The sequence below is a fragment of the Castor canadensis genome, chromosome 4, assembly GCF_047511655.1.
Source record: "Castor canadensis chromosome 4, mCasCan1.hap1v2, whole genome shotgun sequence".
In the NCBI taxonomy this organism is placed as follows: domain Eukaryota; kingdom Metazoa; phylum Chordata; class Mammalia; order Rodentia; family Castoridae; genus Castor; species Castor canadensis.
In genome coordinates, this window is record NC_133389.1 from 83,100,227 (window position 1) to 83,121,513 (window position 21,287).

The 21,287-nt window shown below is 41.3% G+C and overlaps 1 pseudogene; it reads left to right on the forward strand.

Moving 5' to 3' along the window:
* Nucleotides 1-222: 222 nt before the first annotated feature.
* On the forward strand, nt 223-21,242 carry LOC109699407 (elongation factor 1-alpha 1-like; annotated as a pseudogene).
* Nucleotides 21,243-21,287: the final 45 nt, after the last annotated feature.

Here is a 21,287-nt window from a genome sequence, read left to right on the forward strand (position 1 = left end):
GGCCTTCGGGGCGGGGCCTTCGGGGCGGGGCCTTCGGGGCGGGGCAGGGAGCAATTTTAACTGTGTGGAGGGAGAAACTGCGGAGGATGACGCTGGGAGGAGCCTGCTTGGCTGATTAGGCAGCGCGGGAGGATTTTCCCAAACCTAGCTGCTTGGGGCTGTCTGCTGGGACGTTGGTCATCGGTTTAACTTCGGAAGGAAAGGCAGCCCCGCGTGTTTCACATGGTGGCTTATGGCAAAACCCCTGTCCAGGCACTGGCCGATTTGACTGCCTTTTCCAGTCTGAAAGCGCTTCGGGGCTCCGAGTTTGTACGATAACCACGTGCGTTGCAGTACACAGAGCTGCGTCACTTCTGTCACATCTGCTTCTCAACATTAATGTGAGGTAGATCAGGGATCGCTTGCCCGTGAGCCAGAGCCTGCTCTTTACCTGATTTTGTAAGTAAAGTTTTACAGGCATACAGCCACAACCATTCCTTTTCAGGTTGTCTGCGACTGCTTTCCTGCTAGAAGAGCAGAGTGGCTGGGACCGAGACAGTCTGGCCCACCAAGTCTAAAATACTATCTGGCCCTTTGCAGAAAAAGCTTGCTGATCCTTGAAGTAGATTATCCCCATTTTACAGATGAAGAAACTGAGGACGGAACTTCGAGTTGGGGTGCCTAGCTGGTATGCACCTAGTACGCACAGGAGGAGGACGCCCCTGTGTGTTTCCCTTTCTGCAGTTCTGCCTCTCACAGGACTGGCTGCAGTGAATCAGTCCACCTGAGAAGATGGACTGTGCCTGAATCCCAGCTAACCCATCCCATTGGGGGCACCTTGAGGCCAGCACTTCCAGTCTCAAGACTGTAGCCCCTGGTGGCTGGAGAGGCAGAGAAGATCCTGCTGACTCAGGCTAGAACCTGGACTCCACGTGACTGCCCACCAGACTTGGGTCCAAAATCAGTCTTAGGGAGACTGCAGCCCAGGGCAGGAGACCTTGCCTGAGAGACCGGGAGACCTCCACCTCCCTGGACCTTATCTCTAAAATGAGGACAAAATAGCATTGCAAAGGGCCCTGTTGCACTCTACTCTTAGAAAATAACTGCCTAGACACTTGTATAGCTAAGGGGAGAGGATTCTTCAGGTCACTGCCCTCAAAATGAAGCTCTGACCTGGGGTCTCCCTTCAATCTTGGCCTTGAAAAACACCCTGTCTGTCACTTAGGGCTTCAGTGACTACAGGTAAACCTTGCAGTAGTGAAGAACCACAGATACTGGAGCCAGACTGCCTAGGGTTAAATCCCAGCTTCACTTCTTACTAACTGTGTGACCTGGGGCAAATTTTAACCTCTTTGGGCCTATGCTTTCATCTGTAATATGGGGATGAGCGTTCTACCTATCTTCTAGCATTGTGGGAATAAAATGAATTCATGTATGTATAATGTCCACTACAGTTTGTGCCATCTGGCTGGTACCTATTATTAAGTTCTTTTCTGCTTCTGAGACACTGAATTTGGCTGCTCAGTTGTTTGTATGTAAATTTGTGTGTCCTCAGCCAAATCCAGAATGGACATTCTACAGGGCAAATGATGTGGTTTAATTCAACAAATTGAGAGAATGAAAAACATGGAGGGAGGGGGGTCATTATGAGATGAAAGACATGAGAGACAGCAGATAAATGCAGTATTGGCTTCTGTTGGGAAACTGAAACAAACTAACTAAAAAAGACTCCTTTGAGACAACTGGAGAATTTTAAATAAGGATTGCAAATTTAAATAAGGAACCAGTCAACCAAAAACCAGGGGCATAGATGAAATTGAACAACATTGATAGAATGCTAGTCATTGCTGACAGTGCATGCAAGGTTCAGGGGGTCTCCCTTAAACCGTGTTCTACGTTTGTGTGTGTTTGGAAATTTCCATAATAAAATAGTTTTTAAAATGTATTTTAAAAATAGGCTGGTCAATTAGAGTTCATCAAAATGAAAAACTTTTTGTATCAAAGAACACTGTCATGAAAAGTAGAAATCCACAGACTGGGAGAAAATATTTGCAAATTATAGATATGATAAAGTCTCCAGAATATGTAAAGAACTCTTAACAACAAAAAGAGGCTAGTTAAAAAAGGATAAACAAGCCAGGGGTAGTGGCACATATGTGTAAACCCAAGTGCAGAGGCAGGAAGATTACGGGTTCAAGGCCAGACAAGGCTACATAGTGAGACGTCTGAAGGAAAAAAAAGTTTTTTCAATGAGGGAGACATTTCTCCAAAGATGATATACAAATAGCCAAAAAAACACACAAAGTACACTGGCCATTCTTAGTCACTAGGGAAATTCAAATTCAAACCATAATCACTAAGATGACACCTTCAGAAAAACAAAAAATAAATGAAGAATGTTGGTGAAGATGTGGAAAAACTGGAACCCTAATGTGTTGCTGTAGAAATTTAGAAAAATTCAACCACTGGAAAGAACCTTTTGGTGGTTCCTCAAAAAGTTAACTTACGGGACTGGCGGAGCAACTCAAGTGGTAGAGTGCCTGTCTACCAAGGGTGAGTTCAAACCCCAGTACTCCCAAAACGAACAAACAAACAAACAAAAAAGTTAATTTACAATAACCATGTGAGTCAGCAATTCCTCTCCTAGGAATATACTAAGGAACTACACACAGGTACTGAAACAAACACTTGTGCACCAATGTTTACAGTATTGCTATTTACAATAACCAAAAGGTGGAAACAACTAAACTACTAACTATTGCTTGAATAAACAAAATAAGGCATATGGAATATTATTCAGCCATAAAAGGAATAAAGTACTAATACATACTGCACTATGGATGACCTTGAAAGCATGATGAGTGAAAGAAGCCAGACACAAGAGCCACATACGGTATGACTTTATTTGTATTAAAATTTTAGAATAGGCCAATCCATTGAGACAGAAAGTTTACTTGTGGTAGCCAAGGGACAGAGGAGGGAAAATGGGGAATGAAGCTAATAGATGTACGATTCCTTTTTGTGATGATGAAATGCTTTGGAATTACTATCAATTCAGTGTGTGTGTGTGTGTGTGTGTGTGCGCGCGCGCGCATGTGTGTGTGTGTGCGTGTGTGTGTGTGTGTTTCTGGGGAACATGAAAATGCTAGGCAAGCACCCTACTACTGAGCTACATCGCTGGCGTGTTTTGTATTAGAGAGAGTAGTGATGGCTGCATGGCATTAAATATACTAAAAGCCACCATTTTTACACTTTAAAATGGCTAAAATAATAAATTTAATGTAATCTTACCTCAATAACAAATGCATATATTTATATCCCTATATAAATATCTCTATCTCTGTATCTATAAAAGCATGTTGGCCAACCATACTGCTGAGCAGGTAGAACATTTATCGCTCATTCCATGAGGCACCTGGAAGGGTTATTTTTCAGGAATGAGGACGGAGAGCCCAGGGGATAAGTGAATATCTTGCTTGAGGCTGGGCTTCCCAGTTGAGAGTGTGTGGTCATTGTCACGTGTACTTGGGGGTCCAACCATCCCCAACAATTCCTCCCTTGCCCCTTCTGGATGTGTCAAACTCTGCCATTTATGCATCAGCTCCTACCCTGTGCCAAGTGATGGAGGTAAACCAGGGATAAGGATCAGACACAGCACTCAGATTGCTCCCTGATCAATAAAGCAGACCGATTAGCAAATCTATGTGGGCAAAGAATCCTTGTCGCTTTCCTCATAGGGCCACAAAGGAGAGAGTGGCCACTTCTCAGGGAGGTGCCTTTGTGTGTGAACTTGGGAAGACTCGTGGGAATTCATTGGTAAAGGGGGGCAGAGTCAGTGCTTTCCTTGTAGACACTGGGTCCCTCATTTCAGGTAGGTTGAGTGGGTCCCCTGTCAGCTCAGCCTGATAGTTGCCTGAGTGTGGGATTGGACAGAGCATAAAGGACAAGGGAAGAGCAGCCATAACAAGATGGGAAAGGCCCAAGAGGGAAGCTCCTTGGGTGACTCTGGGTTGAAGTAACAGGTTCTTAAAGCTGAGGTCTATATGGTCCCAAAGGCCTCCTTACAATCCTCCCAGTGTGAGGCCAGGGTGTGGTCAATGTCTAGCTCACAGGCTTCCAGGTAGATGACAGATAGTAATTTGCTGCTTCCACTTCATGGAATCCAAGAATGTCTGTGACAAATGTCTCACCTCTTCTCTTTTGCTGGGATTCTTCTGTTCAGGAATGTCCTACTCTGGGTCTAGGAGTGACACAGGCTAGAGTTAGGGAAAATTCATGACTCATGGAAAATATATGACTTACTATTGTATTTTGGATTAAACATTCCTCCCTTTCTCTGAGCCTTCTATTCAATTACAGTTGTCCACACCCTGGCTCAGACTACTCCGATCGCCCTCACCTGGCCTGGGGACCACCCAAGCTTCTCCCTACTCATTGATTATTGGATGAGAATTACAGGGTTCCTCCTTTCCCATAGGTCAGCATAAGTTTTAAAAGCACCTGGAGAAGAGATGCACACTGTCTCTGCTTCCAGCTTCCACCTGGGTCCACCATGCTCCCTTTTGTAATTCCCTTCCCTAACTTGTAATAAACTCCATTTATACCCACTTCCAAGTGGGACACAAAGAATTTGGAAGTCTTCTATCACAGTCTGCACCACTGCCATTAACAGGAGGGGTTGGGCTGACCCAGGGTGGGTTACCCCAGGCCAGGACAAGGGTTTGATCCTGCCAGAAAGCCACTGTCCTTCCTTCTTTTTTTAGCTGACCTTGATTCTGAACAGTACCCAGGAGTGCCCTGGGGGTGGTGAACCAAGGCCATGATTATGCCTAGGAATGATGCTCTTGAGCTGTAGGTCGGCCAGGTGTCTCAGGGGCAGATCTGACAGGCATGGCTTCTTTCTTCCTTCCTTATTTCTGCTGCTTGTGGGTTGGGTGAAATTTTCAGTAAGGGTTTGCTTTTTCAGTCAGCACATTTATTTGCTTTCTTACTTATTCAGCAGCTGTGAACATAAGAAAATAAGATGATTTCCAAGAGGGCTAAGCAGTTAAAGTGATTAAAACTGAATAATAGGAAGTAGGATAGGGGGTTCTTTAGCTAAGGTGGTTGGGGAAGGACTGTCTCAAGGGATGCTGTTTGAATTGAAACCTATGTGATGGGAAGGATGAGATGGAGATCTGGTGGAAAATGTTCCCTTGTTCCAAGGCTCAAGGACAGGAATGAGGAACATGAAGCCCAGAGTGGCTGGGATAAAGCGAGACATGAGAAGGTGGGAAGGGGCTGGGTCACCAAAGTCTTAGAGAGGTGTTGCATTTTATTTGAATTGCAATTGCAGGTCAGTAGTGACACAGACAAGAGATATTTAATGGAATGGGCTGGAGGTATGGATCAAGCAGTAGAGTGCCTGCTTTGCAAGCAGGAAGTCCTGAGTTCAAACCCCAGTCCCACCAAAAAAAGAGATATTTAATGGAGAGGTGAGCAGGCATTTAATGCAATGTGAGATTACTTAGTCTGGTCAGAAAGAGATTGAGAGATGAGGAAGATGAACAACTCTTTTGGCTGTGAAGGGAGCAGAGACAGTATTGTAGCTCAAAGTGCACAAAGGGCCCAAGAAGGGTCTTGTGTTATTTTGTAAGGTGTTTATATGATAATGAGCTAACTGGGAGATAAACTGATGATGTCAGAGGGACCACTGCAGGAAGGAATTGCATAGGTAGGTGAGCAAGAATAAGGCATTTGATCAGGAACAATTCATCACAGCAAAAGAGGAAAGCTGTGGTCCATGGACCCAGCCTGGTGACTCATGCTGGGATGATGAGGTTATTCTTACCACATTGTTTCTTTTTCTTCAGTGAACTATAGAGTGAAGTCATCAACTGAGAGTTTCATGGGGAGAGGAGGGAGGGGTTGAAAGCAAGCAGAAAAGATGTAAAATTTCCATTTGAAGAGGGAGAAAGAATCCACTAGGAAGATGTAAAGATTGTTGTGCAGTGTTGAGTGCCCACTTGAGATGTGGGCCAGAAGTGCAGTGTGAGATTACTTAGTGTAGTTGTGTGATTTTCCTGGACTGTGTCCTGGTGCTCAGGTGCAGGGATGGGTAGTGGTTAGTCATGTTTAATCAGAGCTTGGAGTTTGCCAGTTGTGATGGTTAATCTTGATTGTCAACTTGATTGGATTGAACAGTACCCTGCAGATTAGTAAAGCACACCTCTGGGTGTGTCTGTAAGGGCATTTCTAGAGAGGATTAACAACAGAGAAGATCTGCCTTGAAGGTGTGTGGCACCATGCCATGGTCTGGGGGCCCACGTGGAATGGAAGGAGAAAAAGGAGAAAGCCCACTAGTGCAGGCATTCTTTCTCTCTTTCTGTTTCCTGGCTGCAATGAGCTCTGCTCTGCTCCACCCTCCCTTCCATGATGGACAGAAACCTCTGAAACCATGAGCCAAAATAAGCTTCTCCCTTGAAGTTTTTTTGCCAGGTATTTTGTTGAAGTCACAAAAAAGCCAACTAACACACCTGCCAAGTACAAAGTGGGGCGAGAAGGACAAAGGTTACTGAAGGAATTGGCAATGATGTGATCACATGGACCTTGAACACCAAACTAATGGGGAAGGTAGTAAATCACACACCTGGGGGTGTGTGATTTATGTACTTAACACCTAAATGTTGGTTAGCACTGTTTCTTGGCAGTTTGCAGAAGGAAGAAGCAGCAAGATCATTGGCTCAGTGAACTTGAAAATTGTTGGAATGGAGTCACCAGTCAGTCAAGTAGAAGTACAAGTGGGAGATTCCAAGATGGCGGCTAGAGGGAGGAAGCAGAAAGCATGCCTCCTAAAGTAAAACCTTGGAGAGACACTGGAGATACACCTTACAGGAAAAACCACCTAGAAGAGGCAAAACTTTGACTCCTCCACACCTCCAGCCTGCACAGAGCATTTCCACTCCACATTAAATGGAGAAACAAGGAGGGCTCCCACGCTGCTGCCATCTGGCTTGGGAAGATGTGGACCACAAGGTGAGCTAAGCAGCACTCGCTACTCCCACAGACAACCCTGGGCCAGATCAGCATAGCCCCCCTGGACAGACTGACCCCCACCCAGGGAAAAAAAGAGAAACTGAGTAATAAGCAATAACAACAAAAAAAGGCACATAGCAAAGAGGTGCTCTGAGCACCAAAGGGAAGAGGGGAAATCCCTCACCAGCTGACTGGAGAAGGCAGGAGAGGCGGCACACACCCAGCAACCAGGAGTGGGAAAACCTGTAAAAGTGGTGGTAGGAAAACTCCACAGGAGAGGGGGGCAGACCCACTTCCCACATGAACTGTAAATAAACACACTGGCCTGAGAAAGTGGGTGCAGTGTCACCTCCCCCAGTGTGCTTGGAAAGGGGAAAGCTTGTAGCAGTTGTGACCAGGAGAACTCTAAGTAAACAAAGCCTGTGGGGCCAGGTGAGTGCTAAGCTCACTCCAAAGATCTGCATAAATAAAACCTCCAGCAACAGCAGGCTGACAGCAGTGGGCAGGTGAGCCACAGTGTCAGATAGCCATTTACAGACCTGTCTCCAGACTCTTTTTTTTCTCCCTACCTTTGATGAGACAACAATTGAACTACATCTGCATGCTGAAAAACTTACTAAAATTGTATTGCATTTGAACTTGGGACACTTTGTGGGTTTTTTTTTTGTTTTGTGTTTTTTTTTTTTCCCCTTTGATGAGACAATGACAGAACTACTTCTGAGACACCATCTCTAGGATTGGAGGCTGAGGGACGAACATCAAAATTCTTAAGGCTGCAAAATGAAATTGAAGCAGCAATCAAGAGTCTCCCCAAAAAGAAAAGTCTAGGACCTGATGGATTCTCTGCTGAATTCTATCAGACCTTTAAAGAAGAACTGATACCAACCCTCCTTAAACTGTTCCATGAAATAGAAAGGGAAGGAAAACTGCCAAACACATTTTATGAAGCCAGTATTACACTTATCCCAAAACCAGGCAAAGACACCTCCAAAAAGGAGAACTATAGGCTAATCTCCTTAATGAACATTGATGCAAAAATCCTCAACAAAATAATGGCAAACCGAATTCAGCAACACATCAAAAAGATTATTCACCATGACCAAGTAGGCTTCATCCCAGGGATGCAGGGGTGGTTCAACATACAAAAATCAATAAACGTAATAAACCACATTAACAGAAGCAAAGACAAAAACCACTTGATCATCTCAATAGATGCAGAAAAAGCCTTTGATAAGATCCAACATCATTTCATGATAAAAGCTCTAAGAAAACTAGGAATAGAAGGAAAGTTCCTCAACATTATAAAAGCTATATATGACAAACCTACAGCCAGCATTATACTTAACGGAGAAAAATTAAAACCATTCCCTCTAAAATCAGGAACCAGACAAGGATGCCCACTATCTCCACTCCTATTCAACATAGTACTGGAATTCCTAGCCAGAGCAATTAGGCAAGAAGAAGGAATAAAAGGAATACAAATAGGTAAAGAAACTGTCAAAATATCCCTATTTGCAGACAACATGATCCTATACCTTAAAGACCCAAAAAACTCTACTCAGAAGCTTCTAGACATCATCAATAGCTATAGCAAGGTAGCAGGATATAAAATCAACATAGAAAAATCATTAGCATTTCTATACACTAATAATGAACAAACTGAAAAAGAATATATGAAAACAATTCCATTTACAATAGCCTCAAAAAAAAATCAAATACCTAGGTGTAAACCTAACAAAAGATGTGAAAGACCTCTACAAGGAAAACTATACACTTCTGAAGAAAGAGATTGAGGAAGACTATAGAAAGTGGAGAGATCTCCCATGCTCATGGATTGGTAGAATCAACATAGTAAAAATGTCGATACTCCCCAAAGTAATCTACATGTTTAATGCAATTCCCATCAAAATTCCAATGACATTCATTAAAGAGATTGAAAAATCTACCATGAAATTTATATGGAAACACAAGAGGCCACGAATAGCCAAGGCAATACTCAGTCAAAAGAACTATGCAGGAGGTATCACAATACCTGACTTCAAACTATATTACAAAGCAATAACAATAAAAACAGCATGGTACTGGCACAAAAACAGACATGAAGACCAGTGGAACAGAATAGAAGATCCAGATATGAAGCCACACAACTATAAGCAACTTATCTTTGACAAAGGAGCTAAAAATATACGATGGAGAAATAGCAGCCTCTTCAACAAAAACTGCTGGGAAAACTGGTTAGCAGTCTGCAAAAAACTGAAACTAGATCCATATATATCACCCTATACCAAGATTAACTCAAAATGGATCAAGGATCTTAATATCAGACCCCAAACTCTTAAGTTGATACAAGAAAGAGTAGGAAATACTCTGGAGTTAGTAGGTATATGTAAGAACTTTCTCAATGAAACCCCAGCAGCACAGCAAATAAGAGATAGCATAGATAAATGGGACCTCATAAAACTAAAAAGCTTCTGTTCATCAAAAGAAATGGTCTCTAAACTGAAGAGAACACCCACAGAGTGGGAGAAAATATTTGCCAGCTACACATCAGACAAAGGACTGATAACCAGAATATATAGGGAACTTAAAAAACTAAATTCTCCCAAAACTAATGAACCAATAAAGAAATGGGCAAGTGAACTAAACAGAATTTTCTCAAAAGAAGAAATTCAAATGGCCAAAAAACACATGAAAAAATGCTCACCATCTCTAGCAATCAAGGAAATGCAAACTAAAACCACACTAAGATTCCACCTCACCCCTGTTAGAACAGCCATCATTAGCAACACCACTAACAACAGGTGTTGGTGAGGATGCCGGGGAAATAGGAACCCTCTTACACTGTTGGTGGGAATGTAAACTATTACAACCACTCTGGAGAAAAATTTGGAGGCTACTTAAAAAGCTAACCATTGATCTACCATTTGATCCAGCAATACCACTCTTGGGGATATACCCAAAAGACTGTGACACAGGTTACTCCAGAGGCACCTGCACACCCATGTTTATTGCAGCAATATTCACAATAGCCAAGTTATGGAAACAGCCAAGATGCCCCACCACTGACGAATGGATTAAGAAAATGTGGTATGTGGGTGGTAAGGGAGGGGGTGGGGGTAGGGGGGAGAAATGACCCAAGCATTGTTTAAAAAAAAAAAAAGAAAATGTGGTATTTATACACAATGGAATTTTATGCAGCCACGAAGAAGAATGAAATGTTATCATTTGCTGGTAAATGGATGGAACTGGAGAACATCATTCTGAGTGAGGTTAGCCTGGCTCAGAAGAACAAAAATCACATGTTCTCCCTCACATGTGGACTTTAGATCTAGGGCAAACACAACAAGGGGATTGGACTTTGATCACATGATAAATTGAGAGCACACAAGGGAGGTATGAGGATAGGTAAGACACATAAAAAAGCTAGATAGCATTTGTTGCCCTCAATGCAGAGAAACTAAAGCAGATACTTTAAAGCAATAGAGGCCAATAGGAGAAGGGGACCAGGAACTAGAGAAAAGGTTATTTTGAGAAGAATTAATTTAGAAGGTAACACACATGCACAGGAAATTAATGTGAGTCAACTCCCTGTATAGCTATCCTTATCTCAACTAGCAAAAACCCTTGTTCCTTCCTATTATTGCTTATACTGTCTCTTCAACAAAATTAGAGCTAAGGGCAAAATAGTTTCTGCCGGGTATCGAGGGGGTGGGGGCAAGAAGGAGGGCACATGGAGGGGGTAAGGGAGGTGGTGAGGAAGGGGGAGAAATGACCGAAGCATTGTATGCACATATGAATAATAATAAAAAAAAGAAGTACAAGGAGGAGGTGGTTACAGGATGGGGTTCTTTTTTTGGGGGAGAATAGGAGGTGCTGTTCAGAATAGAACCCAGGGACTTGAACGTGGTAAGCATGTAATCTATCTCTCAGCCACACCCTCAGCCCCGAGGGTGGGATTCTTGAAATGGACATTTCAAGGGTGGTGTTGACACTGGTGTTGATAAGGTCAAGGGTACAACCATGAGAGCACTTGGTTGAGTGAGAGGAAGAGAACATTAGTGAGGGTTGAGGAGGCATATTAATCATGTTTTTCCCCATAGTTTATGATGCTTAACATTGGGTGGATTTGCTCATCCTAGAAAGACTGCCTTTCTCAGGGCTAGCTAATACCTAGAGATGGCAAAGAACTTAAACTATCTGTGTTGTCACCCCATAAGTTAAATTCCAGGTACCATCAAAACAGAAGGGTCAGTAATGGGAGATCAGGATGTTGGGCAGATTTTCTGTGCAGATGCTGAAGTTGGCAGCAATGGTAAAAGAGGAGCAGTAAAGAATACAGGGGTCTGGGTCTTAAAATAATTCAAGAACGAGAGGAAGTAACCAGGAGATGGGCAGATAGTGGCAGTATATTATGGGTCGCATACTGGAAAGGTTTGATGGCATGCGTTTCAAAGGAGGTGGGGTTTGTGAAGGGGAGAATGACTGCGTCCAGCAAGAGCACAGCTATCATTCCCTGATTTCTGCCCTGTCAGGGTGGTGTCTGCAGGAAGAGGGCTTTGGTGTCTTCAAGAAGGACAGCCAAGCTTTACTGAGATTAAGCAAGGGAAGAAGAAGGAAGATGGGATTTACTGAAAGTGGACCACGTATCTCAAGGTCATGGTGAAGTGACCTGGGAGACCTGCAGGGGTGAGTGATTGAGAACAGAGTAGGGGATAAACAGGAAATAAATACAGGGACAAGCACCTAGGTAATGATGGATGACTGGGCATCTGATGAGTTTTATAAAGAGAAATCTGAGGATGCTTTTGGGAATGAAACTAATACTTAAGAATTACTAATGTTTTAATTGTAATTCAGTTGATTAAATTAATAAATTTAAATAGCCCATGTCTCTTAAGCCTAAAATCTCAGCATTACCTTATTAATAAATCCAGAAATCTTTGTATAAAATAAGAATTTTTCTACTTGTTCTTTGATTAGTTTTTCAATTAGCCCATAGGCTTTACAGATTAAATTCTATTCATACCACACAACTTCTGTACTTAATTAATCAAATTTCCTCAGACATTTCAAGCCAAACTTTCAAAATTGAATGTAGTTAACCTTCTGAAATATACCAGCCTCCTCTAATAGTCCGAGTTCTCCAGAGAAATAGAACACAAACACACACACACACACACACACAGAGAGAGAGAGAGAGAGAGAGAGAGTGAGAGAGAGAGAGAGAGAGAGAGAGAGAGAGAGAGAGAGAGAGAATGCATTTAGAGAGCTTTTCTTAAATTATTTCTTTTATTCATATGTGCATACAATGTTTGGGTCATTTCTCTCCCCTTCCCCCCACCCCTTTCCTTTCCCTCACTCCCTCCTTTTACCCCTCCCCCCTCGCTACCAGGCAGAAACTATTTTGCCCTTATCTCTAATTTTGTTGAAGGGAGAGTATAAGCAATAATAAGAAGGACCAAGGGTTTTTGCTAGTTGAGATAAAGATAGCTATACAGGGAGTTTATTTGCATTGCTTTCCTGTACATATATATTACATTCTAAATTAGTTCTTCTCAATCTAACCTTTTCTCTAGTTCCTGGTCCCTTCTCCTATTGGCCTCTATCACTTTAAAGTTTCTGCATTAGTTCCTTTGCATTGAGGACATCAAATGCTATCTTGTTTTTTTTTTTTTGGTTTCTTGACTATCTTCATACCTCCTTTGTATGCTCTCGCCTCATCATGTATCAAAGTCCAATCCCCTTGTTGTGTTTGCCCTTGATCTAATGTCCACATATGAGGGAGAACGTATGATTTTTGGTCTTCTGGGCCAGGCTAACCTCACTCAGGATGATGTTCTCCAGTTCCATCCTTTTACCTGCAAATGATAACATTTCATTCTTCTTCATGGCTGCATAAAATTCCATTGTGTATAGATACCACATTTTCTTAATCCATTCATCAACAGTGGGGCATCTTTGCTGTTTCCATAACTTGGCTATTGTGAATAGTGCCACAATAAACATGGGTGTGCAAGTAGATTTGGAGTAACCTGTGTTGCATTCCTTTGGGTATATCCCCAAGAGTGGTATTGCTGGATCATATGGCAGATCAATGTTAAGATTTTTATGAAGCCTCCAAATTTTTTTCCAGAGTGGTTGTAATAGTTTACATTCCCACCAGCAGTGTACAAGGGTTCCTTTTCCCCCACATCCTCGTCAACACCTGTTGGTGGTGTTTTTGATGATGGCTATTCTAACAGGGGTGAGGTGGAATCTTAGTGTGGTTTTGATTTGCATTTCCTTTATTGCTAGAGATGGTGAGCATTTTTTGATGTGTTTTTTGGCCATTTGAATTTCTTTTTTTGAGAAAGTTCTGTTTAGTTCACTTGCCCATTTCTTTATTGGTTCATTGATTTTTTGGGAGAGTTTAGTTTTTTGAGTTCCCTGTATATTCTGGTTATCAGTCCTTTGTCTGATGTGTAGCTGGCAAATATTTTCTCCCACTCTATGGGTGTTCTCTTCAGTTTAGAGACCATTTCTTTTGTTGAGCAGAAGCTTTTTAGTTTTATGAATTCCCATTTGTCTATGCTATCTCTTAGTTGCTGTGCTGCTGGGGTTCCATTGAGAAAGTCTTTGCCTATACCTACTAACTCCAGAGTATTTCCTACTCTTTCCTGTATCAACTTTAGAATTTGTGGTCTGATATTAAGATCCTTGATCCATTTTGAGTTAATCTTGGTATAGGGTGATATACATGGATCTAGTTTCAGTTTTTTGCAGACTGCTAACAAGTTTTCGCAGCAGTTTTTGTTGAAGAGGCTGTCTTTTCTCCATCATATATTTTTAGTGCCTTTGTCAAAGACAAGTTGGTTATAGTTGTGTGGCTTCATATCTGGGTCCTCTATTCTGTTCCACTGGTCTTGATGTCTGTTTTTGTGCCAGTACCATGCTGTTTTTATTGTTATTGCTTTGTAATATAGTTTGAAGTCGGGTATCGTGATACCTCCAGCATTGTTCTTTTAGCTGAGTATTGCCTTGGCTATTCGTGGCCTCTTGTGTTTCCAAATAAATTTAACAGTAGATTTTTCAATCTCTTTGATGAATGTCATTGTGATTTTGATGGCAATTGCATTAAACATATGGATTGCTTTTGGGAGTATAGCCATTTTTACTATGTTTGTTCTACCAGAGAACATGGGAGAACTCTCCACTTTCTATAGTCTTCCTCAATCTCTTTCTTCAGGAGTTTATAGATTTCCTTGTAGAGGTCATTCACATCCTTTGTTAAGTTTACTCCTAGGTATTTGATTTTTTTTTCAGGCTATTGTAACTGGAATTGTTTTCATATATTCTTTCTCAATTTGTTCATTATTAGTGTATAGAAATGATAATGATTTTTCTATGTTGATTTTATATCCTGCTACCTCGCTACAGCTGTTGATGGTGTCTAGGAGCTTTTGAGTAGAGATTTCTGGGTCTTTAAGGTATAGGATCATGTTGTCTGCAAATAGGGATATTTTGACAGTTTCTTTACCTATTTGTATTCCTTTTATTCCTTCTTCTTGCCTAATTGCTCTGGCTAGGAATTCCAGTACTATGTTTAATAGGAGTGGAGACAGTGGGCATCCTTGTCTGGTTCCTGATTTCAGAGGGAATGGTTGCAGTTTTTCTCCATTAAGTATAATGCTGGCTGTAGGTTTGTCATATGTAGTTTTTATAATGTATGGTACTTTACTTCTATTCCTAGTTTTCTTAGAGCTTTTATTATGAAATGGTGTTGGATCTTATCAAAGGCTTTTTCTGCATCTATTGAGATGATCAAGTGGTTTTTGTCCTTGCTTCTGTTAATGTGGTTTATTACATTTATTGATTTTTGTATGTTGAACCACCCCAGCATCCCTGGGATGAAGCCTACTTGGTTGTGGTGAATAATCTTTTTGATGTGTTGCTGAATTCGGTTTGCCATTATTTTGTTGAGGATTTTTGCATCAATGTTCATTAAGGAGATTAGCCTATAGTTCTCCTTTTTGGAAGTGTCTTTGCCTGATTTTGGGATAAGTGTAATACTGGCTTCATAAAATGTGTTAGGCAGTTTTCCTTCCCTTTCTATTTTGTGGAACAGTTTAAGGAGGGTTGGTATTAGTTCTTCTTTAAAGGTCTGATAGAATTCAGCAGAGAATCCATCAGGTCCTGTACTTTTCTTCTTGGGGAGACTCTTGATTGCTGCTGCAATTTCATTTTGTGTTATAGATCTATTCAGGTGATTGATTTCCTCTTGGTTCAGTTTTGGATGATCATATGTATCTAGAAATCTGTCCATTTCTTTAAGATTTTTGAATTTATTTGCATATAGGTTCTCAAAGTAGTCACTGATGATTTCCTGGACTTCCATGGTATTTGTTGTTATCTCCCCTTTTGCATTCCTGATTCTACTAATTTGGGTTTTTTCTCTCCCATTTTAGTCAGGTTTGCCAGGGGTCTGTCGATTTTGTTTATTTTTTCAAAGAACCAACTTTTTGTTTCATTAATTCTTTGTATTTTTTTTGGCTTATATTTTATTGATTTCAGCTCTTATTTTTATTATTTCTCTCCTTCTATTTGTTTTGGGATTTGCTTATTCTTGTTTTTCTAGGAGTTTGAGATTTATCATTAGGTCACTGATTTGAGATCTTTCAGTCTTTTTAATATATGCACTCATGGCTATAAACTTTCATGTCAGGACTGCCTTTGCTGTGTTCCATAGGCTCCAGTAGGTTGTGTTTTCATTTTCATTGACTTCCAGAAACCTTTTAGTTTCCTCTTTTATTTCATCAATATCCCATTGTTCATTAATCAATGAGTTACTCAGTTTTCAGCTGCATGTTTTTTGTCTTTATTTTTGTTGTTGAGTTCTAGTTTTAATGCATTGTGATCAGATAGAATGCATGGTATAGTTTCTATTTTCTCATATTTGCTGAGGCTTGCTTTGTGCCCTAGGATATGATCTATTTTAGAGAAGGTTCCGTGGGCTTCTGAGAAGAATGTATATTGTGTAGAAGTTGGGTGAAATGTTCTGTAGACTTCAACTAGGTCCATTTGATCTATGGTATGTTTTAGATATAAGATTTCTTTATTGATTTTTTGTTTGAATGACCTATCTATTGATAATAGTGGGATGTTAAAGTCTCCCACTACCACTGTGTTGGAGTTAATATATGCTTTTAGGTCCTTCAGCATATGTTTCATGAAATTGGGTGTGTTGACATTGGGTGCATATCGGTTGATAATTGTTATTTCTTTTTGGTCTATTTCCCCTTTTATTACTATGAAATGTCCTTCTTTATTTGTTTGATCAATGTAGGTTTGAAGTCTACTTTGTCCAAGATAAGCATTGGTACTCCTGCCTGTTTTTAGGGTCATTGGCTTGGTAAATCTTCTTCCAGCCTTTCATCCTAAGCCTATGCTTATTTCTATTGATGAGATGGGTTTCCTGTAAGCAACAAATTTTTGGATTTTCCTTTTTAATCCAGTTTGTCAAATGGTGCCTTTTGATGGGGGAATTAAGTCTGTTAATATTAAGTGGTAGTATTGGCAGTATGTGGTGATTCCTGTCATTTAGTTGTCTTAGTTGTTTGAAGGTTTGATTGTGTGTAGCCAAATCGATGTTACTTTCTTCTTTCTTGCTTTTTCTTTTCCTATAGTTTGGTACTGCTTGCCCTTTCATGGTTATGTTGGGTTTCACTTTCTGTGTGCAGAATCCCTTGAAGAATCTTTTGTAGTGGTGGCTTTGTGGCCACATATTGTTTTAGTTTCTGCTTATCATGGAAGACTTTTATTGCTCCATCTATTTTGAATGATAGTTTTGCTGGGTAGAGTATCCGAGGGTTATAGTTATTTTCATTCAGTGCCCGGAAGACCTCACCCCAAGTTCTTCTTGCTTTTAATGTTTCTGTTGAGAGGTCTGCTATGTTTGATGGGTTTACCTTTGTATGTTATTTGTTTTTTCTCTCTTACAGCCTTCAATATTCTTTCTCTAATCTCTGCACTTGTTATCTTAATGATAATATGTTATGGGGTAGTTCTATTTTGGTCAAGTCTGTTTGTTGTTCTGGAGGCTTCCTGTACCTGTGTGGGAATAGATTTCTCTAGATTTGGGAAATTTTCTGTTATTATTTTGTTGAATATATTATACATTCCTTTTGCTTGCACCTCTTCTCCTTCTTCAATGCCCATGATTCTCAGGTTTGGTCTTTTGATGGAGTCAGTAAGTTCTTGCATTTTCTTTTCACAGGTCTTGAGTTGTTGAACTAATAGTTCTTTGGTTTTTCCTTTAATTACTGTTTCATCTTCAGGTTCTGAGATTCTGTCTTCTGCTTGTTCTAGTTTGCTGGATTGGCCTTCCATTTTGTTTTGCATTTCTGTTTTGTTTTTTTTTCTGAGGTTTTCCATATCTTGAGTCCCTTCCTCTTTAATATTGTCTATTTTTGTCCTGAGTTCATTTATCTCTTTATCATGTTCTTTGTTTCAATTTGGTGTTTATACAGTGCTTCTATAGTTTCTTTTATTTGTTCTTGTGCTTTCTCAAATTCTCTATTTTTGTTGTCTTGGAATTTCTTGAGTGTCTCCTGTACATTTTGGTTGACCATCTCCACTATCATCTCTATAAAATTCTCATTGATTACTTGCAGAATTTCTTCTTTCAGAGTGTTCTTGTGGGCTTCATTGTGTTCTTGGGCATAGTTTATCTTCGTTTTGTTGGAGTCTGGACTTGGGCATCTGTTTTCTTCATTTCCCTCTGGTTCCTGTACCAATTTATTATTGGGGGGAAATGGTTTCCCTCTTTTTTCTGTCTTCTCATCATTGCCCTTGCTACTGTTACTGTCCCTGTACTGTGTGTAATTCAGTATTGTCTAGCTTGTAATAGTAACAATGATGATATCTAGAATGGAAGGGTGAGAGGAGAGGGAAAGCAAGGAAGGTAAAGAAAAAGGGAAAAAAACAAAACAAAACACACACACACACAAACAGAATGAAAGAAATAAACAGGCAGAGACAGTGTACTAATCAACAGTGAGCTAAACAGGCATTAGAGAGACAGAGGATAAAAAAAAAGTTCAGGTGTTGGTGTCTGAGTAGTAGTTCTGTTGTTGTCTCATGAAAGGAAAAAAAAAAAGGAGTTTGGAGACAGCTTTGTGAATGTCTATCTGAGGCTGTGGCTCACCTGCCACCTACTGTCAGCCAGTTGCTGCTGCAGGCTTTATTTATTGCAGATCTCAGTAGTGAGCTTTACACTCACCTAGCCCCTAAGACTTTGTTTATTTAGAGTTCTCCTGGATGCATGCCCCTTTTGTTTTCTCCAGTATACAGCCCTACTCACCTGTTGCAATTACAGTCCTTTTTTATTTAGAGTTCATGTGGGGTTGTGCCCCTCTACCAATCGCTGATGAATCTTTCTACACAACAGCCACTGTTACAAGCTTTCCGCACTCCAAGGTTGCTGGGCGGGTGCCACCACTCCTGCCTTTTCTGGCCAGCTTGTTTGTTTACAGTTTGTGTGGGGAGTGCCTCTCCCCCACTCTCCTGAGCTCAGGGCACCCCGCCCTCTTTGCTATGTGTCTTTTTTTTCCTGCTGCTTGTTTATTATTCAATTTGTTTTTTTCTCTTTTTATCCCTGGGTGGGGGGTCAATCTGTCCAGGGGGCTATACTGATTTGGCCCAGGGTTCTCTGTGGGAGTACTGTGTGCCACTTAGCTCACCTGGTGGTCTGCTTCTCCCAAGCAGGATAGGCGCTGGCATCTGGCAGCCCGGGAGCCCTCCTGGTTTCTCCATTTAACATGGAGTGGGGATGCTATGCATGGGCTGGGGGTGTGGAGGTGTTGGAGTTTTTCCTCTTCTAGGTGGTTTTTCCTGCCAGGTGTATCTCCAGCATCTCTCCAAGAGTTTACTTTAGGAAGCATGCTTTTTGCTTCCTCCCTCTAGTCGCCATCTTGGAATCTCCTCTAGAGAGCTTTTTTAGAAGAGTTGGTTCATATAGTGATAGAGGCTGAGGAGTTCTAGCAAACTGGAGACACAAGCACCTCTGTGTAGTTCCAGGGTAAATCAGGAGCCCTGAGAAGCAAGAAAACCAAAAGGTGTAGGCTTCCATCTGAGTCTGATTCCAAAGCCGGGATGCCCCAGATTTTTGTTTAAAGTGTTGGGAATTGAACTCAAGGCTTCTACCACTGAGCTACATCCCCAGTCCCATGTCCCAGTTTTAACATTGGGAGGGAGGGAGAAAGAGAAAGAGGGTAGAGAGAAAGAGGAAAGAGAGAGAGAGAAGAAATTCTTTCTTCCTTTGTCTTTTGTTCTACTCAGAAATGGATTGGATGAAGCACATCTATTAGGCAGGGCCATTGGTTGAATCTCCTTTAGAAACACCTTCATGGAATAATATTTTACCAACTAACCGGGCATCCATGGCCCAATCAAGTAAACACATTAAATTAACCATTAAGCTTCCCCAATCCCCGCAAAAGAAGTAGTCTTTCAAGTGTAATAAATAAAATCCTACTAAACTTTTAAACAACTGTTTGTTTTTTTTAGTGATGGGACTGGGGTTTGAACTCAGGACCTTGTGCTTGTGAGGCAGGTGCTCTACCACTTGAGTCACACTCCCAGCCCTTTTTTGCTTTAGTTAGTTTTCAGATAGGGTCTCAAGTTTTTGTCTAAGGCTGAGATTGGACCCTGATCCTCTTACCTATGCCTTCCACATAGCTTGGATCACAGGCACAAGGTACCATGCTTGTTTTTTATTATTTGTAAAAAAATAATATCTGTGCATTGAAGCATAAATGAAATGACTTTATGTTTCCAGTAGTTGCTACCAACTGCACATTGGATTCAGTCATATTTCCTGCTCAGTAGCAACACTTCTTGATAACACACAGCCCACATCCAAAATTGCTAGCCAATATCAGTCACTAAGGTAGTCTCATTTTGCTCAAGACTGAGTCTCATTGTTTTAAAACTTAAAAACCACTTTTTCGCAAATAGTTTGCTGTCAAAACACAGGCATCATACCAACCACCACTAAATTAAAGCCAAGTAGGAAAGGCAAAGAGTCATAGCAACATTGTCCTCATTGGACACATAGATTTGGGCAAGTTCACCACTATTGCCCTCTGATCTATGGGTATGGTGGAATTGACAGGAATCATTGAAAAACTTGAGAAGGAGGCTGCTGAGATGGGCAAGAGCTCCTTCAGGCATGCCTGTGTCTTGAATCAACTGATAGGTAAGCTGGTATCACCACTGACATCTCCGTGTGGAAATCTGAGGCCAGCAAGATCTATGTGCCATTGTTAATGCCCCAGGACATAGAACCTTTATCGAAACCCTGGTTACAGGCACCTCTCAGGCTGGCTGTGCTGTCCTGATTGGTGCTGCTGATGTAGGTGAACGTGAAGCTGGTGTCTCCAACAACGAGCAGACCCATGACATGCCCTTCAGGCTTACACCCTGGGTGTGAAACAACTAATTGTTGGTGTTAAAATGGATTCCACTGGGCCACCCTACAGCTGGACTAGAGAAGAGGAAATCGTTAAGGAAGTCAGCAGCTCCATTAAGAAAATTGGTGGGAGGGGGATAAAGGAGAATAAGAGAGGGGGTGAATTGAACTATGATATATTGTAAGAACTTTTGCAAATGTCACAATGTACCCCCAGCACAACAATATGATAATTTAAATAAAAGGAAAGAAAATTGGTTACAACCTTGACACAATAGATTGTGTCAACTTCTGGTTGGAATGGTGACAACATAGTAGAGCCAAGGCTGACATGCCTTGGTTCAAGTGATGGAAGGTTGCCATAAAGATGGCAGTGCCACACAGTCTAAAGCTTTTTCTTTTTTTCCAAAGTTTGTTTATTTATCTATTTGTTTTCGCTGTACTGGGATTTGAACTCAGGGTCTAACACTTACTAGGCAGGTACTCTACTACTTGAGCCATTCCTCCAGCCCTGTCTAAAACTCAACTGACAAGTAACTGTGTCTACCCCTCCAGACCTGAATCACCCAGGTCAAATCAGTGTTGGCTGAGCCCCTGTACTGGATTGTCACCCAGCTCATGTTGCTTGCCAGTTCACTGAACTGAAAGAAATGATTGATCACCATTCTGGTAAGAAGCTGGACGATGGCCCTCAATTCTTGAAATTTGGCAATGTTGTTGTTGTTGATAGGACTTCTGGAAAGTCCATGTGTGATGACAGTGTCTCTGGCCAACCTCCTCTGGGTTGTTTTGCAGTTCTTGATGTGAGATAGCCAGTTGCTTTTAGTGTCATCAAAACCGTGGACAA